The sequence below is a fragment of the Eutrema salsugineum genome, unplaced genomic scaffold, assembly GCF_000478725.1.
Source record: "Eutrema salsugineum unplaced genomic scaffold, Eutsalg1_0 scaffold_10, whole genome shotgun sequence".
NCBI lineage: Eukaryota > Viridiplantae > Streptophyta > Magnoliopsida > Brassicales > Brassicaceae > Eutrema > Eutrema salsugineum.
This window is the reverse complement of record NW_006256908.1, coordinates 3138869-3154335: the sequence shown is the minus strand read 5'-3', so window position 1 is coordinate 3154335 and position 15467 is coordinate 3138869. Positions and strand designations below refer to the sequence as shown.

At 39.3% G+C, this 15467-nt stretch overlaps 1 non-coding gene across 1 annotated transcript; it reads right to left on the bottom strand.

Moving 5' to 3' along the window:
• Positions 1-9288: 9288 nt before the first annotated feature.
• Positions 9289-9395, bottom strand: LOC112081674. Its single transcript, XR_002896596.1, has one exon. It is a non-coding gene; the product is annotated as a small nucleolar RNA R71 (small nucleolar RNA).
• Positions 9396-15467: the final 6072 nt, after the last annotated feature.

The following is a 15467-nucleotide window of genomic DNA, read 5'->3' as shown; positions in this document are numbered from 1 at the left end:
AAGCAGAAAAATAAAAAGTTAGGGTGTTTATGAGTTTGGTTTACTTCCTATGATGTTTTGACAGAAACTCGACATATATATAGTCTTCTGCGGCTTCAACCTCCTAGGTTTAGACTTCCAGCGACTAAAACCTCCCCGGCAACAGCGCCAAAAACTTGATGCGGTGCAGGCCTAGGGTTGCATTTTTTTTTACAAGCCCATTGGTCCTCAAAAAGTTTTAAATTTATAAAACCCTAGTGACTGTAAGTGCACAGATGTAAAACCAGAGGAATAGGGAAAAAGGGAGAGGAAGAGGGATGAGAGAACTTGCCTGATACGGTGGTGAACAGGAAATCATAGACAGTGATGAGGATATCGGCGCCAGCGAAGAAAAATACCAAAATCGCCTTCGAGAGCCTAGGGTTTACTTTTTCCGGTGAAAATTTTTTTTGGGAACTGTAAAATCCGCTTTGTATAGTCTGGTAATTTTGATCGGTTAGGGGAATTTTTTCCCCGCTTAGTGTAAACTTTCTACGGTTTTATTAAGATTTATATCTCGGTCTGGGTTAATTGCATCAGTTACGCGAAATCTATTTCGGTTAGGGTAACTTTTTTGGTTTACTATCTCTTACACTAATGGGTTCAATTTCGGTTTTAATCTCGATTAAGATAATTTATTCGGTCTACTAGAGATAAACCCTAAATCAAATATTTTGGTCTCAATATTCTAAACCAAAAATTAAAAATTAGAAATATGAAACTAATAATTTATATACAACAAAATTTACCATATCAATTTTTTTGAATACAAATTGGAAACCAAAATGACTTTTTAAATTTTTAAAAATTAAATTTAAGATTTAATTAAATTAATTTTGAAGTTTACAAGCAGACTTCTCTATTCTATGATAGACTTAGGAAGGTTCCAATCGTAACTGAGACTTCTGTTTTTTTTTTTTGTTCATACAGGATAAAAGTATAATTTCACTATCTATTTGTGTTACTTTAGCTTTAAATCGAATAAGGGGTTTACTTTTGTATTATAAATCAACTTTTAGGTCATTTTTTAACAATTTCCCATATTTTTAAAGCAGATTCAGAGTAAACTTCATGCCAAATTATGGTCCATTGCAAAACTAACATGTTTATTTCTCACATGTAAAATCTACTCTTAAAAAGTCAAACTTTGACATGCAAAAATATAACTCGGATTAACAATAGAGATTGCATGCAAAGTGTAATTAATTACGCAGATTTCATGCGACGTCCACAATACAATACAATGTATCTTTTTTCCGGATGAAATATCCGATGGTTTTTAATTGGTCAGAAATTTTCTACAGTTTCCCAACGGAACTCTCACAATTTCCGACCATTTATAAGTCGTCAAAAGTATCATCGGAAAAACCAATGAAATACTGATCGATATAAAAATGGTCGCTTTTTTAAAAGGCTTCAAAATTGGTTGCAAAATTGTTCAAGTTTCCGACCAATTTCCGACCGATATATCCGTTAACTTATTTTTAATATTTTAATATTTTTAATAGGTCGTCGGAAATTAGTCAGAAATATATCTATTAATATTTTTTAATATTTCTTTTATATCTGTCGGGAATCTGTCAGAGATTTGATCAGATTTCTGAACGATTTCCGACGGATATATAGTATTTTTTATATTTATTTTATTATGTTCGGAAATCCGTCAAAAATTAGATCAAATTTCTGTCAGATCCCCGACAGATATTATAGAGCCAATGGCATACCAATCACAACCGACGACGTACCTTGAGTTGATTTCAACCGAGCTGACGATGTACCAATCAGAGCTCTTCGTCGAGGACTCCTTCTGAGATTCAGAGACTGGTGAGATCCCAGAGATTTCTCAGGTTTTGGAGCCTTCTCATTGTAGTGCGTCTTCTCCGTCATTTTACAAGGCGAGAGTTATGCACCCCGCTTGATCCACACTGTCGAGGAAATTCGACTTGGTAAATAATTTTTTTTTTAACATTTTTATCTTATTTTAATATGTTTATGAAATTAATAAATTTTTTTGTAAGGTGTGGATATTCGAACACGAAATTAATAAATGCATTTTGAGGATGCTGTATTTGATCCTCGATAAACCATACAAGATGTTCTCTGAAATTCCTCTCGAAAAGAAATATGTGGTTCAGACAATTTGCGGTAAGTTTTTAATTATGAGTATTATGATTTTCAATTAATTATTTTTATTTTCTAACAATAATATTTTTTAGGGTTAGGCAAAGGAGAGAGGGATTCTTCCCTTGAACCTTTGACCTATCTCCTTTTTTTCTTTTTATCTATACTATACTATTTTCAGTTCTATGCATCTTTCATATCTGTTTAATTTTTCCTGCATCATGTCCGAGTAGTTTAGTAGTTGACTTTTAAGGACCCATCGAAAGGACACATATGTTCGATAGGGATTGCTGGTTTTTCTCAACCATATTCTAGATCTCATATCTTCTAAGTTGAACATAATGCATGAGGTTAGGGTCATGAACTAATCTTTGAACCTAGGATTGATCAGAGCCACGAGAGTGATAATACAGATTGGTGGAAATAGCTTTGGAAGAACATAGTATATGTAGGAGACGAAAGCTACCTATTGAGAAGATGTGAGCAACAACGAACTCCATTATTAATGCATGATCTTATTCGTGGCAAGAGACGAAAGCTACTTGTCGAGTTTAAGTGATTAGTTGGTTAAGATGAAGAGAGTTGGTTAGCCATATAAGTGCCAATTCTAGTTCCATGCAGATCCTAGAAATATATTAAGATATTCTACGTACATGAAACTAGTCGGAAAATACTTAGATATCGATTAGGGTAAACAGGGGAAGTCTGCGTCAGTTTGAATCGAGAATCCCGTACATTGTCCTTAGCAACTCAACCTTATTTTATTTTTAGTCTTTAGTCGAATTAGTTTAGTATTACGTCTAGTTTTATTTTCTCTTTTCTTTTCCCGTAAAAAACAAAACCAAACCAAAACCCCTTGAGTTTATTATTTCGCTTACTTATCCCAGTTTAAAGTTTCTGCATATTAGACATCCTTCCTGTGGATCGACACCCGAAGTAATATACCGCACGACTGTGCACTTGCAGTATTCTAGGGTTTTACAAATTTAAAACTTATTCGCGACTCGCAAACCCTAGCCCGCATCAAGTTTTTGGCGCCGTTTCCGGAGAGGCTATATTTTTCGAGTTTCTGCCAAACTTCATAGGAATTTCAGACTTTTGAGACATGGATCATACACAAAGGAGAAACATTAATCCCGAGCAAAGGTTTTGCAGCCTGTGTGCTGCTCTCTGCATGTGTGAATCACCATTCAGGTGTGACTCTAGACACATGGATCGGATCTCTCAGCTGAACCATCACCATGGAAGCCCTGAGCCTCCTTCTTACCGAGATGAACCCTATTCACCTCCCTTGGTGAACCGTCGACCATCTCATCCCCTGCCTTATCAGATTCTGCACTAGAACTATGATAATAATTGATTCAGGCTCCAACTAAATCGATTTGGGGCTATGCTGAACAAGTACCTTTATTTTCAAGTCGTCACTGAAGCCACCTTGTACACGAAAATCGATGATCTCTCCAATCATGTGAGGTTATTGGAGAAGCAGATCCAGAAAGATATCGCAACCTTTAAGGAGACCGTAGAATCTCATGAGGAAGAGCAAATAAAACAGAAGTATGATATCATTCAAAATTCGATCGATGTCAGGGACGTCAAGCAAGAGACCAAAGAAGCTGGTGAATTCTCTTCATGGTGTAGAGAAAAAATCGATGGTGAACTTCAAGAAATTGAATTTCACCTAAGTAAACTCGAACACAAGGCCAAGGAGACCAATTCGGAAATCAGTTATTTCTCGAAGTGCCAAGAAGACACAAGCTTTTTGGTGGAAAATATCATTGAGAACAATAAGAAGGATTCCTCTGTTCATAGTCAAGGAGGAAGGAAGAAATCACATAAATTAGTTGCAGAGAATCTAGGAATAGACAAGCATGACAACATTGGAGGCGCCCAAGACAAGGACAAAAAAAGTATCGGCTGATACAACCTCGGAATCCCCCACCGTAGCCGTATATCCTTCACCCTCAGTGGCACCATATCTGACCATGGCTGCAAGCCTTTCAACCGCGGGGATCCACCCTTTTGCCTCACCGTTGAAACCTGCAGCTAATTTTGAGTCCTCTTCGACCGAGCCATTCCCTCTGGCATCCGAAAGTCGCCGACACTTAGAAGATCAAGTCCCAAACACTGAAAAAATCTCAGAAGATCCTTAACCTTATGTCCCATGTAAGATGATCACAAGGAATGAACTAGATGCTGCCAGTTTCACAAGCCAAGAAAATCCTACATCTGCAAAGATTGGAATGCCCTATATAGATTCAATTGTCAGTTTTGATACTGCAGCCTTCTACTATGATTCTTACTCTGTGTTTGAAACATCGATCCACCCACAAGAAAGACCAGTTTGAACCCTCCACAAAATCAAAGACCAAGGTCAATTTCTAATTTCTTGTGATATTAGAGGTGAAAGATTTCCTAATGTTCTTTGTGATTCTAGAGCTTGCCTTAACATGATGTCCAAGGCTACTACTTTGAGACTTGGTATTAAGCACATTTCAAGGACCAGGACTAAGATCAGCCTAGCTGATGACTCAAGTGCAACACAAAGAGGAATAGCCCGAGACATACCCTTGAGGATTGGAGATTGCATTGCCCTTGTTGACTCAAGATGACTCATATCCAGTTATCCTAGGATAGCTTTTTCTGGCAACTGCTGGAGCCATCATGGATTTGCCAAACTAGAGAGTTTCTTTCGCACATGTCGACAAGGATATCTTCTTCGAAGCTACCAGTTTCAAAAGCAAATGAGGAAAACACCCAAGGACACATGCTTTTGAAGCAGAAGACCTCTGGAGTGATGAATATCCTGCTAGAGAGGACAGGAAGATCTTGAAAAAGACTTGTTTTAGGACAAGATCTTCACTAGACTAATCTAGCTTCTTTTCAAAACTCTAGCTAAGGACTATAAACCCAAGCGCTTGATGGGAGGCAACCCATTTTTAGGTATCTATTTATTTAATTTTTCTTTCTTTTTCTTTCTTTTTCTATTGAATTTTTGTTTCCTATCTTATACAGGCCTTAGTATACACAAAAATATATATAAAAAAGAAAAGAGGAAGAGCCTGACCGCCGTCTACCCTGGATGATATGTGTCTTGAGATCTCATGCTCATACTTAATTAATGTAGAGAGCTAGTTTACTGGAAGTTATGTCTAAGTGTGTAGATTTTCGCGTGACGGATAAACGAACTAGTTAAGCTTGTATTGTGGTGAGAATTTTTTAGGCTATAGTTGATTGATGCTTTGTGCTTAACTATGTTCTAGGAGTATGGTTCCTGATGATTTTGAGTTCCCAATGATTTCGGCCTAAAGCTTTTTTCAAGCTTAGATCTTGTTTTGTTTGAGGACAAACAAAGGTTTAAGTCTGGGAGAGTTGATAACACCGTATTTGTACCCATTTTCACTATTGATTTCATGCTTTTTCAAAGGTTTTATTAGTTTCAGGAGTTTTTACTACTGTTTTTCTGTATTTGTAGTTTCAAGACTCTTTTCAAGAAACTTAGGGAAAAATATGAAAAAATGGAGGAAATCCACATTTTTAGCTCAGAGTCAAACCGTCAGAAGTTCAGTCTCAAATGAAAACCTTCTCATCGTCTGATACAGCTCGATTTTGGAGACATTTAAGAGGATCGAGCTGACTTTCCATAGCACTTTACTTCAGGACAATCCAACATGCAATCAAAAGTTACATGAAGATCAAGTTGTCCTAACAACTAGTCCGAGCTTCAGCTGACCCGCGGCAAAACACCTTCTGGCCGCACCCCACACTTCTCACGTGCAGTGAACCATCATTTCACCAGTCTTGGAAGACCCTCATCCGCGGTACAACATATCTCGGCCCCAAGGCCCAACATCAAGCCAATTTCGCCATTTCTCTTTGCATAAGCCCTAAAGAAGACCTAGAAGACCTTAGGACCTATCAATACATTTTTTAGCAGTCCTAATCGGATGTGTGCTCCTGTAATGAGTTTTTGAGCCACGAAACTTTGTTTCTTAGGCAAAGGAGAGAAGGATTCTTCCCTTGAACCTTTGACCTATCTTCTTCTTTTCTTTTTATCTATATTATACTATTTTCAGTTATATGCATCTTTCATATCTATTTAATTTTTCCTGCATCAGACTCGGACAAGTGTTATGGAGCCGACGATCCCTCAACTTTATCACCTGAGAAGGAGGACTTTCACCAGGATTCAGCCTCTGGAGTCTTCATAAAGAATCAAGAGCGTCGAGTCTAGTTTCCACAACACTTTATATCGTCCTATTTGTAGTTTTGAGCTGAAAGTTACGGCGATAAGAAGCAGTACATGTCTCGGAGCGGATAAAGGACCAAAACAACGCGCATCAAAGACCCGGTGGAACGGAGCACTTGCCGACGTCATCTGAACTCGAACTCTTCATCAACGTTTGATATGATCGAGTCACGGTCCCAGAACAGGTCGAATCATTGGATTTGGAGTCGTGAGATGAGAGTTACGCTCATCGGAAGACGCACCTGTCTCGCTACAGTTTCAAGACCGATTCGATGAGTCACAAAGATAGCGTGGGACGATGCCCTTCCAGTCTGATTCAGTTGCCGGGGTCTTCATCAAGATTCAATTTCTTCGAGTGCGGTTTCCAGAACATCTAAGATCATCCATTTTGGTGCTATTTACTCAAATATATCGCCTCCGGAGTAAACACTGGTCCAAGAGCTCCCTTTTGATCGTTTCAATGCGCCGCAAAGATAAGCCGCCCAGGGAACCTTCCGCTTCCCACGCTCTGAAGGTTTCTTCACAAAATTTCGAGATATTTGAGTACTCTTTCTAATGCAGTTGGAATCATGCCATTTGGATTCATACCCTGGAAGTTACTCTCCCCTGAATGCGAAGTTGTCCGAGAAGGCTTAGGTTGTGCGATACGGTACTGCGACTTGATTAACTCGCACCCATGAATGTTCATGCTCTGGAAACAAGTAGCGACTTTAGAAATGAGTGTAAGGAGACTCTGAGCAAGGTAAAGACTTCCAGAATCAAATTTTACTAAGTTCACAATGATGTGCGAGATAGGCCTGCGAGTTGGACATGAAGTGGAACCATGTAGCACATGTGTTCGCAATTTACACCGACTTGGGCCTCCGACTTAGGACTAAAAGAGGACCAACTCGCACACATATTATCTCCAGAATGCGTCTTGGTTGTGCGAGTTAAAGAGAAGAAAGGCTGAACAGCACAAACACTCGTAGTTTACACCTAGATAGGCATGCGGCTGGGGCTGAAGGATTTAAGGTGCACAAGGATGTTTCTATAGCTGTGCGACTTGGGAAGCACCTGACCATGTTGCACACTTGAGACATGACCCATTTGAAGCGGGGTCAGTACCCAATTTTTCCTGGGCTGACCCGGTCCGCAAGAGACACTATATATGCTTTTTAGGATTTTTTCCAAGACTTAAGCTTTGTTTTCTCTTGTTTCTCTTTCCTCTTTAGTGTAAAAACGAGTTTGATCAAGAGATATCTAGCAGATTTAATCATCTTAAAGCTGTTTCTTATCATTTCTTCATCTCATCTTAACTTCTAATCATGATCAACATCACCTCTTGCAAAGGAAATGGTGTGTTCATCATGATTAGTGAGTAGTCTTCTTTTAAGCTTCTAGGTGTGTAGATTAGGATGCTTAGATGTAGATTAATGATTGTTTAAGCTTAGATTCTCTTCTCCTTTCCTTAGTTAGCTGATCATTATGCTAGATCTCTCATTATAAGCTTGATCTAGAACTTAGGCATTTCTCCACCCACAAGGTGTTTGATGAAATGCCTGAATGAGCTAACTTAAGGGTTTATGCCTTTTTCATCATGGGAATGATTGTTAAATGCATGAATGACATATTATAACTCTTTCTTAATGCTCATTGATTCATATTTCACAAATGATGATTTGGTTTGAAAATGGATTAGTATAGAGGTTAATGCCTTCATGAGAGGATTAAACTAGATTAGAGTTCTAAGTTAATTGGAATTTGAGATCATGTGATGCTTGCTTTATCTTTCTGTATAAGATTCAGTCTTTCTTAGCTCTTAATTGATGCACAAAGAGGCTGTCTGGTCATTTTAGACTTGGAACCTTATGCTTGTTGATTACTTATTCATCTAATGGGAATTAGTCTTGATTTGGTAATTAACAAAGGGATTTTTGTCATGAGAATGAATTTATCTGATTTGGAAGTCTAGACTAAAGAATTGCAAGTGTTGCATTGTTTGCTTAGCATCATGAATTCACATTTAAAGCACCCTGATCAATGATCACATCTAGAGGTTTAGCTTATATCTTTATTTGAATTTGAGTATTTGTTTGCTTATCTTGCTAGGTTGTTCTTAATTACTGCTTGTTCTTACTTGTTTAATTATATGCTTTTAGATAATCTTGGTTACCAAGTCATCTTCTTATTAGACTTGGATTAAGATAGTTACATATAGTCTTAGTGCCTAGATAATCTCCATTTGGATTAACCCTCAATGCTACAACACAAGAGGTTAATTGACCTTAGTAGGCTAAAAAATCCTACTATCAATTTGGCGCCGTTGCCAATTGGAGATTCATTCTAGCATTAGGACTTTGGATCTTCTTGAGATCAAGTCATTATATTTTGTTTTACTGATTACCTTTCAAGTGCTGTCTTTGTTTTCAGGTGTATGAACACCAGAAGTCAAAGATAAAGGCTGTGCACATTATGAGGTTGGGTATGGATCAAGGGCAACAGGCTCATGGTGGTAATGGAAACCACCAGAATCAGGAAGAGCCACCACCTCCACGTCCAAGACAAGTTGTGGGAGCTGGTGATGAGGCCAATACTCAGGGTCAGAGACATGGGATTCAAGCTCCTACACCTGAAAAAGATTTTGAGATCAAATCTGGCTTGATCAACATGGTGCAATCAAACAAGTTACATGGCTTGGCATTAGAAGACCCATTAGATCACATTGACATCTTTGATAGAGTCTGTGATCTAACTAAGATGGATGGAGTGAGTGAGGACAGTTTCAAGTTAAGGCTATTCCCTTTTTCTCTAGGAGACAAAGCTCATCAGTGGGAAAAGTACCTCAAGGATCAGTCACAACATGGGAGCAATGCAAAAGAGCATTTCTAACCAAGTTCTTCTCTTCATGAAGAACAGCAAGGTTAAGAAATGAAATCTCAAGTTTTATTCAGAAGAACCATGAATCCTTTTGTGAGGCTTGGGAAAGATTTAGAGGGTATACCATGCAATGCCCTCACCATGGATTCTCAGATGCTCAGCTGCTAAGTACCTTCTACAGAGGTGCTTTACCAAAGGTCAGACTACTCTTGGACACTGCTTCAAATGGTAATTTCATGACCAAGGAAGTCAATAATGCCATAACCCTTGTGGAGAATATAGCTCAGAGTGATGAGCTTTATGGATCAGACTTTGAAAGGAATTCAAGAGGAGCTGTGAGTGCTGAAGAGGAAAGGACAAGGAAAGACATCAAGTCTCTCAATGAGAAGCTAGACACACTTCTCTTAGCTTCTCATCAGTCAGCCAACTTTGTTAGAGATGTGAATCATGTGTCTCAAGACACATTTCAAAGGGAAGACATCACAGCTGAGGTGAACTTTGTAGGTGGCCAACAAGGTTACCAAAAGGGCTTTACCTACTACAAGAATCCCCCAAACCAGAACTTATATCCTCAAAACACTCAACAACAAGGTTTTTTTCCTCCCCAACAGCAAAGCCTCCAACAGAACTCAGGGAATAAGGATCAAGAAGAACAGAACCTGCTCCAGCAAATTCTCAAAGGTCAAGCAAGTGGTGCCATGGACTTGAACAAAAAAATGGCAGAGATTGACAACAAGGTGGATTGCACGTATTCTGATCTTCTAACTCAACTTGCACCATTGGCTTCCAAAGTCAAGACTCTAGAGAACAACAAGGGCCACTGCAGTTCTCAAGCTCAAAGATCTTTACCATGGACATCAGTTGCACATCAAACAGAATACTGCAATGCAATCCTCTCAAATGATGAGAATCATGCTGCTGTCCAAGAAATTGAGGATCTTCTCCATAGAAATGTCTCAAGTGAAAAATGTCTGACAAAAGATTATGAGGACGCCATCATAGATGAGTTTGAGTTCCTGTTATGTTATCTCAATGAGGACATTGAGAAAGAAGGTGGGGATGCAGCTTATTTTGATATGAAAGAGAATGATTCTGAGATTGCTGAAGGAAAGGATCAAAGAATGGTTCAAGGAAGGACATCTGATGGAGTCTCTAGCACTGGTTCAACAAGGGTGAAATCCAAATCTATTCCCATGCTAGGCAACCCAGGAAAGTTCTCCATTTCATGCTCTCTTGGAAATTTGAAAGTAGAGAATGCTTTGTGTGATTCTGGATCAAGCATCAGTGTAATGTCTTTAGACATGGTGGAGAGACTACGGATCAAGAGTCTTAAGTATCACCCCATGTCAATTACCTTTGGAAATTCATCCTCAAAGAAGCCATATGGAATCCTTGAAGACTACCCATTAAAGATTGGTGAATGCACAGTTCCAACTGATTTTGTAGTCATGAAGATGAAAAAGACCAAAGAGCTACCTCTTCTGCTTGGAACTCCATTTCTGAACACCACAGGAGCAAGGATGGACTTTGATACTCAAAGAGTGGTTCTTACTAAGGTAGATGATGAAGTATCTTATCCCCTTAAACCTCCTCTTGCTGGATTTTGTGGGGTTATATCTGATGATTCTGATGAGTTGAAACACTATGAGATGAAGTATGTGGGGAGTATTGGAACTATAGAAGAAGCTCAACCCCTTGCATCTGTTGAGAAGAAGAAAGAATCCTTAGTAAGACCTGATCTTGAGTTTGAAGGAGATTTCTTTAGTGATGATGAAGCTTGCTTGGAATCTTTTTCTCCTAGACCAAGTGAGAAGGAGGTCAGCAGGAACAAAAGCAATGGTTCAGGGTCTCAAGACAAGAACCCAACAAGCACCAAATCATTCACTCTTGGGTCCTCTTCTCAAGTCTTAACTCTCACTACATGGAAGTTTGATGGTGTAGTTGTGGAATACAAGGTTAAAGGCATTGGAGGATCAAAACCTTTTGCAAAAGTCAGGGCAATCCTCACACAATAGCTCATAGACAAAGGGTCATCTGGTGTTCAAGAGCTGATGAACAGGGACCTAATGCTTGAATTCATGGACAAGACAAGGAGCATCAAAGCTCCTCCTCTCACTCACTAAGAAAAGAGTATGAAAATTCAAACTTAGTGACTTAAAACAAAGTGCTTTTGGGAGACACCCCAAGCTTATCTTTGTACATAACTCTTTTTAATTTTTTCTCTTCTTTTTCATGTTTTGGATATTTTGATGGGTTTTGTGAAGTGTTTTCAGGTCTAAGGTAACTTAGGGATGCTGTGGTCCAATGACAAAGTGAAAAAGAGTCTAAGAACAAGCTGAGGAAGGACTTAAGGAATGAAAACTGGTGAGCCGCCTGGTGTGCTACTTGGGTGTGCGAGTTGGACAAGGTCAGGTCCCATCTAGCACACCTGTTCGCAAATCACACCTACATGGGTGTGCAAGTCAGTTCTCCCCTGATCCAAGTAGCACACCTGTTCGCAAATCACACCTACATGGGTGTGCAGGTTGGTGTCTTCTAGGGCCATGTAGCAGCAACAAAGAAGGCCAGAACTTTCAAGAAGCTTTATGTGCGACTTGGGTGTGCGAGTTGGTCCAAGACAAGTCCATGCCGCACAAGGGAGTTCAGACCAAGCCAAATCCATCTCCAGTGATGTCTAGCCTCATCTGGTGCAGATACTCACTCCCCTTTTGCATAAGAACCACACCAGGTATCACTCCAAACACTTGTAAATGAGCATTTAGCATTTTTCTTTATCTTTTGCATTTCATGTTTGATTTTTCCTCTTTCTCATGCTTTTATAACACAAGGGACTGTGTTATTTAAGTGTGGGGGAGAGGCTTTGTGTTTACTAATCATGTTTTCTATGTTCTTATTTTCTCTTTTGCCTTTTTGAGTCTCATTTGATCATGCATAGCATTTAGTGCATATATAAAGAAAAAAAAACCAAAAAATTGAAATATTTGAAAATTTTAACACAAAAAAGTGATCATGTAGTTGCATTTCACATTTTTATGATTGAGTCTAGTTGCATCATATAGGTTGCATTGTGCATGGGAGTAATGATAGTTTTTTTTCTTGAGAGTACATCACTTTGAGAATTTGGATTAAATATGCTTGTGAAATGACTTCTGTGCTTGCAAGGCTTTAAATGATTTGAATCTGAGAAGCGAGTTTGAATTGAACTTAACTCTAATAAGTGAAAACCTTGAACTTGACTTGAAAACTATCATTTGGTGCATTATTTGAATAAGTTTGTGGATACCAGTATACATATTTGAGCTAGAAAACTGTTTTTACCATCCTCTTCCTTAGCTCAACTAGCTGATCTGCATAATAGATCAGTTTTCCTCACCCTGAACCCATCCTTCTTTCAAGCCAATTGTTTGTGTGTGATTGAGAGGCCACCTTGGACCAAACTTAGCAGAAAGTGTTAGGTTTAGGGCGACAAGGGCAAGTCTCATTGACTGGTAAGTTCCATCATCAAGGAACTGAGAGATTTGGCGAGAACTAAGTGTGGGGGAATACTTGTTGGTGAGTGGAAAAAGGAGAGATGAGTGGAAACAAAAGAAGAGTGGTGAGAACTAGGGGATAGAAAAAGAAAAGAAATCAGTCTTGGAAGTTTTGAGTCAAAGAAAGTGAACTCTAGTGTTTTGGAAAGAAAGAGTCTAGCCTCTAAGTGAAAGAAAAAGAAAAGAAGCCAAAGAGCTCAAATGTTCTAAAAAGAAAGAAAAAGAGGCAAGAGGTTACAAAAGAAAGTGAAAAAGAGTTGTGTAAAGTTTGAACTCCAAGACTTGTGTATGAAAAGGAAAAGAGAATCCCCTAGTGAGAGAAGAATGAGTGTGAAAAGTAAGCAAGTGAGGAAACTTTGAGTAGAGTGTGGGGTGGGATGAGTCCTTGCCCTTGTATGCATAGGTTGCCTTTTACCTTTAGCATTCTTCCAAATTTTGGTCATTCATAGAGAGATCATTTTGCTGCATTGAACCCACTCAGGCATTGATGAGATCATTTTAGTCTCATAACCTCACCCTAGCCAAACTCTGTTTGTTTAAACAATGCATCATTTGATCCACTTGGTAAAAAGCTTAATGAATGTTAAAGAGTTGAGGAATAGGAGAACTTGTGGAGATTACTGTTGAGTTGATACACCAAAGTATGGTTTTGCATTTTATATTGAGCATGAATTTGAATTCTCTTAGTGGTCACTTCTCTCAAAGGAAATATGAACTCCCATGCATTCAACCTCTCTCTCTCTCATTTTTTCTTGTTTGCTTGAGGACAAGCAATGGACAAGTGTGGGAGAGTTGATATACTCACATTTTGTCATGTTTAGGATTGCATTTTTGTCCAAATATTGAGTCTCATGCATACATTTAGGTAGTTTTACATATATTTGTCTTTTCTTTTGTCTTTAGTTAAGAATTGCATTAGGTCCTAGAGAGTTTTGCACTTTTGGATTGTTTACAGGTCATTTGGAGCTAACTGGGAGCAATTGGGACAAAAGCCATGAAGACCATCACCTTATGTGCATCAGACTCGGACAAGTGTTATGGAGCCGACGATTCCTCAACTTTATCACCTGATAAGGAGGACTTTCACCAGGATTCAGCCTCCGGAGTCTTCATAAAGAATTCAGATCGTCGAGTCTAGTTTCCAGAACACTTTAGATCGTCCTATTTGGAGTTTTGAGCTGAAAGTTACGGCGATACGAAGCAGTACATGTCTCGGAGCGGATAAAGGACCAAAGCAACGCACATCAAAGACCCGGTGGAACGGAGCCCTTTCCGACGTCATCTGAACTCGAACCCTTCATCAACGTTTGAGATGATCGCGTCACAGTCCCATAACAGGTCGAATCATTGGATTTGGAGTCGTGAGATCAGAGTTAAGCTCACCGGAAGACGCACCTGTCTCGCTACAGTTTCAAGACCGATTCGATGAGTCACAAAGATAGCGTGGGACGATGCCCTTCCAGTCTGATTCAGTTGCCGGGGTCTTCATCAAGATTCAATTTTTTCGAATGCGGTTTCCAGAACATCTAATATCATCCAGTTTGGTGCTATGTACTCAAAGATATCGTCTCCGGAGTAAACACTGGTCCAAGAGTTCCCTTTTGATCGTTTCAATGCGCCGCAAAGATGAGCTTCCCAGGGAACCTTCCGCTTCCCAAGCTCTGAAGGTTTCTTCAGAAAGGTTCAAAGATATTTGAGTACTCTTCTAATTCAGTTGGAATCATGCCATTTGGATTCATATCCTGGAAGTTACTCTCCCCTGAATGTGAAGCGTTCCGAGAAGGCTTAGGTTGTGCGATACGGTACTGCGACTTGATTAACTCGCACCCATGAATGTTCATGCTCTGGAACAAGTTGTGACTTTAGAGATGAGTGTAAGGAGACTCTGAGCAAGGTATAGACTTCCAGAATCAAATTTTACTAAGTCCACAATGCTGTGCGAGATAGGCCTGCGAGTTGGACATGAAGTGGAACCATGTAGCACATGTGTTCGCAATTTACACCGACTTAGGCCTGCAACTTGGGACTAAAGGAGGACCAACTCGCACACATATTACCTCCAGAATGCGTCTTAGTTGTGCAAGTTGAAGAGAAAAAGCCTGAACAGCACAAACACTCGCAGTTTACACCTAGATAGGCATGCGGCTGGGGCTGAAGGATTTAAGGTGCACAAGGCTGTTTCTATAGCTGTGCGACTTGAGCCTGCGACTTGGGAAGCACCTGACCATGTCGCACACTTGAGACATGACCCATTTGAAGCCGGGTCAGTACCCAGTTTGTCATGGGCTGACCCGGTCCGCAAGAGACACTATATATGCTTTTTAGGATTTTTTCCAAGACTTAAGCTTTGTTTTCTCTTGTTTCTTTTTCCTCTTTAGTGTAAAAACGAGTTTGATCAAGAGATATCTAGCAGATTTAATCATCTTAAAGCTGTTTCTTATCATTTCTTCATCTCATCTTAACTTCTAATCATGATCAACATCACCTCTTGCAAAGGAAATGGTGTGTTCATCATGATTAGTGAGTAGTCTTCTTTTAAGCTTCTAGGTGTGTAGATTAGGGTGCTTAGATGTAGATTAATGATTGTTTAAGCTTAGATTCTCTTCTCCTTTCCTTAGTTAGCTGATCATTATGCTAGATCTCTCATTATAAGCTTGATCTAGAACTTAGGCATTTCTCCACCCACAAGG